Here is a 6,760-nt window from a genome sequence, read left to right on the forward strand (position 1 = left end):
TTTCTTTACAAGTATCTCTCATTTTCATGTTATTAGCCTTTTTTGATTGCAGATTGTGAGTGTTATATGAATCCATCCAGTAGATGAGCATTATTTGTTTGTATTTAGAAGTCACATCTTACAAAAGTCATTGGGGTAGGTAGATATGGTTTTTGGGTGGGTTCTTGTTCTGCTGTTTTTGTGGTGGAACTGTTTGGAAATGGACAATGAAATTTAATATGGTTGGCCGGTCTAATCTTTACATTATTTTTGTGTCCCCAATGATGAACTGGCCAGCCTTCAGATTGAGACTTCTTTTACTCCTTATTCAACCATGTGCCCATGATCCCCTCATCTGATCTATCACATGGACATTTTATAAATCAAAGACAGACTGACAAACTGGGTTGTTTTGTGTATAAATATACATGTCTTTTCTTTATAAGCTTTCATCTTCTGCTGAAATGGTGAAAACCCCTTTTTTCAGCTTATTTCATTTGTTTTGGATTGAAAGCTTGAGCAGGGCTTACATATATATATATATATATGTATACCCTTTTCTTGTAATTTCAATTCACTCAAATGAGAATAGCCTTGTTCCAATCATACTGAAACAACTGGATTTGGAACAAGACCAATATAAAACAAACTACTATTACAAAGCAGAAATGGATTTGATTGGCAAGACCCAGAACTCAGAAGGCAGGTCAGCCTCGTGACTCCAATGTCTGAAGTATTAATGGCAGCTAGCTCTGTTCAGTTTGATAAAAGTAAACATTTTCAAATATGGAATTTGAAAACCTGCTACATCCACCTTTCAACTATCAATGGATTTGTAAATCGACCCTTAAACAATAAAACTCTTATATCCATCATTAAAGTATAAGATGTTTTGAAATTTGTCCTTTTCAAACGGAGCATGCAACAGAAAAAAACACTGTTTATTTGTCTGTTTCAAAAGGACAAATATAAAACATTGATACTTTTAAGGATGGATAATGGTTATAAGAGTTTCAAAGTTTAAGGGTTGGTTTTAAAGTTAGTTGATAGTTTAAGGATAAATCTATATATTATTAGCTTTTTGAAAACATTTGTCAGAGGACCGTTTGAAAAAAAGAACATCCATTGACATTTAAAAAATTATATAAATATATATTATTGATAAAGAATTAAAATAAAAGTTGAAAATATGTGTATTAAATGTCAAATTTATCTATTGGAGGAAGGTTTATGAATTCAAAAATTGAAACTTGCTGACTTATTTCTTTAGCTACTTTTTTTTTAAGATTTTTCTATTTTTTCATGTAATTTTAAAAATAAATGATTTTTTCATAATGATTTGATTTAATATAATTTGATACACGCTAAAAGTTAAACTAACCCTTATTCTTTAGCACTCCTTACAATTTAACCAACTAACTATACACTTATTTTCTAAATAATTTTATAGGTTCAAAACAATGAACACAAAATAGCTAGGCCCAAACAAGAAGGAGAAAACAATCCATTAATGTCTAAGTATATATCTCTATAAGATGTAAATTAAACATCTCTACCCAATCACACTTGTCGAATATAAACCAAATTAAGCTATAGGAAATAACTCTTCAAAATTCTCGTTTGTCTCCGTCGTGTAGGTTAATGGTTTCTCCAAACGCAATGAGTTAGCCAGGCAGAGTAAGTACGTGTCTGGAGATGGTTTGTACAATGGTGAATCGACGATTTCCACCTAATGTGTATGGAATTGTCGAGTTGGTTCGATATTTCAGAACTAAGGGAAGTAAAGTAACTAACATCTTGTACATTATTGTTTTGGTGATGATCAAGATTCAAGACATTAATTGTGCCCCCTGGTACTGCTTTAAATTTAATTACTTTTTAGGAATACACCTTATTGGTAGCTGCATGTTATCAAATGCAACCAAACAATATTAATTTCTTCCAAATAATCCAACAACAAGTAGCCATGTTTTGACACTTTGTACCAAGTACCAACCTTTGCAAATCAAGTGTCCACTCGATCGAGACTCGAGAGGTGTCTTGACAATACCAACTAACATCGATCTAAGTCACTTTCTACGAACATCTCCACAAGATGAACAACAGTTGGAAATTTCAATCCAACTTTAGTAAAAGTTCTTTTTTTTTTTTGCCATATTTTCTCCATAAAAAACAGTTTGATCTTAGGTTTTTACACCACTGTCACTTGAGTGTGGCCAGATCAGTTTATCTTTTGTCATGTGATTGATTAAAGGAGGAGAAAGCTTATCTGCAATGGCATTCAAAGCTCATTTAATAAGTTTTAATTTCTTTCTTTTTTCTTCACTTAATTAGCGATATCATGTTCTCCAACAAACTACTTTCATTTATGTACCACTTTAGTTTGGAGAGTTTTTAATGATAATCGAATTAAAAAAAAAAATAACTCTTAACTCAAGATTTTTTAACTTGCTACCAAGATTCTTGGTTAATCTAAAATTATTGTTAGCTAAATAATTTTATTAAAATGAGGAATCTTGTATAATGACAAAAGCAAAAGGGACACCTTTTTCTCCATTTCTTTATTTGAATCATGTGCAAGAGAAGTTTGGTGGGGTGCATTTGTCTGCCCATTTCTTTTTATTTTCTCACAAAATGTTAAATTTGGGCTTTAAGTTTAGTGAGGTGTTCAGTATTAGACTTAAGATTAACAAAGAATATCAATTAACACCTCAATTTGTATTCATTTAACACCTAATAAGTTATATTTGTTATATGAAACATTTACATCCTCAATTTTTACGATACAAAAATCACGATGAAAAGTGATATTACTTTAAGAATGATGGAAATAAGTCAACAATCTAATGATCTCTATTAGCTATTAGCTACTTAAGAATGTCTATAATGCATTTGATAGAAGAATATTAACAGCTAGCAATAACTACACTATATTTAAACTGTTGCTAATGATGGACCAATAATGACGGGTTTAAACTGCGAAAAATATATTTTTATCACCGTTTATTGTTCAATTTTTACTAGTGGGAGCTTTGTTTGCACTTTTGCACGGGTCATAGTGTTATTATCAAAATTAATGTATAACATACGGCGATTGCACGTCCAACATATAAGTTTGAGTTTGGGACGTGACACATATAGAAGTAAATGAGAAAAAAATTGTCAAAAAATGTAACAATTTATCTTAATCTAAATGAAAGAAGTGCACTAGATTATAAAGGAAATAAGAAACAATTTACCGACAATTACAATATTAATCAAATATGTTACTATTGAATATGTGTATGTTGTATATTTGTTAGTCTCAACACTTGTTCTTCATGTGTATTTTTTTGTGACCCGACTTTATTCATGGAATTTATGTGTCTTATATCATTACCTAATGACTTTTGTGACCCGAGTTTATTCATGAGATTTATGTGTCATGGCGAGAAAATGGTTGAGGTTTATATTTGACTAATGTATAGATAATTTAGATGATTTATAAAAGTTGAAGGACTCAGTAGATAGTTGTATGTTTAAGGAGCAATTTGTTCTTATATCCAAAACATAGATGGTAACCAAAAAGTGTTGCATAAGAACTACTTAAATTTTACTATAATATTCATATCATCCCCTGCACACCAAGTTTACTTAATGAAGAAGAAAGTTATCACACCAAATCTATAACATACTCTAATGAAAAACTTCATTCAAGTATTTTTTTTTTATGATAATCGAATATAATTAAGATCTCAAAATAATAATCTATTATGTTACAAATCTATTGTTATCTAAAATTATTCAAAATGAGTATTCTAGTTACTAAATATTCAACCAATGAAATAGATAAATGGGAGACTTGATGAAATTATAGCAGTTCACAATCAATTTATAAGGAATCTTTAACCACCTTATAATACCTTTAGTTATGTGGGCTAGTTGGTGGATTGTCCATTATTTCATGATAATAGTCTATTTGAAATTGTCCATTACAATCTGATAAATTTATAATTGTAATTTTATTCTAATAATAAGCAATCAAATTATTTTGATAAATAAATATATTTTATTTAAAAAATAAATTAAAAGTTACAATTTTTTTAAGAAATTAGTATAAAATCTTTAATTGAAATAAAAATTAAGACATTTAGTTTAGATATAGACTTATTAGTGCAGACTATAACTTACTATTAAAAAACATGTTTAGAATAAATAATATTAAAAAATTATACATAAGGTCTAAATTATAAATTAATAAATATTTTAAAATTTTAAAAAAATATATTGATGTTTGTTAATTAATATATTATAATAATAAAATTATAAAAATAGAGAGTAATCATTATTTTACTATTTTATTAATAATAAAAATGTGAGTTTCATGTTATTATTTTATATTTTAATTTTTAGTTGAGATATATAATTTCAACTTATTCTATGCACTAATTGATATAAATTTTGTAATGAGATGATCCAAACTTTATAGTTAGAACGTCTTTGAGTAGAAATCAAATCAGATGGAGACTCATAGTTCAAAGTTCATGCATTTTAGTCATTTTTTTCTTCATTTTTAAAAATATTTAAATTTGCACACCTAAACTATTTTGTTATATTCAAATCCATATAAAAACTAAAAAACAATAGGACAAAAACTAATCCACAAATATAAGGACTTCCCAAATCCCTAGTTATTCTTCCATGCTGTCTTTATTGCCTTTCTCTTTCACACATCTTTAATATATATATATATATACTTTTATCAAATTATTGAATGAATATTTCTTTTTAAGTAATGGAATGTACAACTTACTTTGTTTTCTTTTAACATTTTTGTTTTTGTTTTTCTATTTATGAATATTCTTAGAGCTATGCATGTATTTGAATTATAAAATATAAGTTTTCTTATAAAATTTTGTGTGATATATATTTAGAAATATGACTTAATTTGACATTTATTTATATATTTATTAACGTTTTTTTGGTTCAAATTAACACTTAAAAAATCTAATTAAATTGGTTCAACTTTTTTCCTTTAATAGTCTATATGGTCAAAATTTGTATAATTTATCTTGATATTTTTATTTTCTTTCTAATTATTCTTTTGATATTATATTAGAATATGGTATAATAATGAGATTTGAATTTGAAATTTATTATCTTTTAAATCTGAAATCTGATCTCATTTCTATAAGAGGCACATTATTTGACAATAAATTATGTTGGAATGTGGAACATGATGTATTTGGTCATCAAATATGAAGTTAATGCTCATAAGGATGTTGCGAATTCTTAGTTTTTTCCTTCAATACTTCTTTACGGTTTCTTCAATGGTCATTCTTTCGATTTGGGCTAGTAGATTTTATCAACAAATCATTGTTAAGGTTTTTCTAACATTGCTAATGAACAATGTGCATATGTTATTTTTCTTATCCTATGGTTATGTCCCTTTGTTATAGTTCTAAGCATTAGTTAAAGATCACACTTAGCTTGTTTTGTGAATCTTTACTTTTATAAAGTTTTATCCCCTCAACCCCCTTTTTTTTTTTAGAAAATGGTTATTTTATTATTTTCTTCTTAGTTTTTATCCCTTGTAAATATCAACTAAAACTTGATATAAAACAAATATTAAAATAGTTTCAAATAAACTATTAAAATAGTTACAACAACAATCCATAGAAACAAAGATAATGCAATTTCTATTAGACCTCATTGGTTGGAAAAAGGAAAAATGGGAGGAAAGAGAGAAAATAAAGAAATTATTTGATTTTTTTTCAACTAATCATATTTTCATTTCCTTTCACATTCTCTCAAATTTCTTCTCCCAATCATTTCTCTTTATATTATTATTTGATATTTCAGCTTGCTAAATAATTCCATTTTGAAAAATCATAAAAACAAATTATACATCGCTTCAATGGGTAAGAATGTTGCAAAACTAACCCACTAATTTTTATGATTATTTTTATTGCATTGTTTAAGTTTTAATCGCAATTTATATATAGAGTAATAATATGGAGAGCGACATTGGGGGCAACGACTTCCCAACGATCCCTACGTACCTGGCAGCCACGTGGAAAAAATAAGCGACGATAGAAAAAAACAAATTAATATGTAAATGTTAGAAACAAAAAGTTAGAGACAAAAAGGCATGTTCGGGACTAAGGATAACAACAAGTACCCTATCTGACGGGTAGTGAAATCCTGAAACCCGATTTGCATTATACTATCCGACCCGAACTAGACAGGTATCTCTATTTCTATCCCCATTCCCGATTCGTCGGGTACTCGATTCCCGACGGATACCCCGTTATCTAATTTAAGAACTTATAAGATTGTAGAGGTGGAAGAAAAAGAAATATTATAATTTTAAAATTTGTAATATTAAAATGTTAAACAAAACAGATTAAAACATTACTCAGCTACATATTTATTTTGTAGATTTTGTTGTTATAAAATAAGAAAATGGAGTTTGAAAAAAAAAAAAATTAAAGATTGAATATTAAGATGATGAGTGAGAAATAATATTTTTTTTAAAGATAAAGTTGAAGATAAATGTAGAGAAATGTTTTTTGAAATATAAAAACTTTAAAGTTGGAGTGGGATTTGGATAAAAGTAAATTAAACGATGTATTTAAGATGACATTGGTAATGAAGAGGAATTTGAAAAGTCACATTAAGTATTAATAAAAAAAACATTTTATTTTTTATATTAATATAGACAGGTATCGGATTTCGGGTTTAACTTTCTCACACTCCATATCACCGTTTCTGACTGGGTACCTTCTCTCCCTTCTCATAC

The sequence above is a fragment of the Impatiens glandulifera genome, chromosome 3 (genome assembly GCF_907164915.1).
Source record: "Impatiens glandulifera chromosome 3, dImpGla2.1, whole genome shotgun sequence".
NCBI classification, from domain to species: domain Eukaryota; kingdom Viridiplantae; phylum Streptophyta; class Magnoliopsida; order Ericales; family Balsaminaceae; genus Impatiens; species Impatiens glandulifera.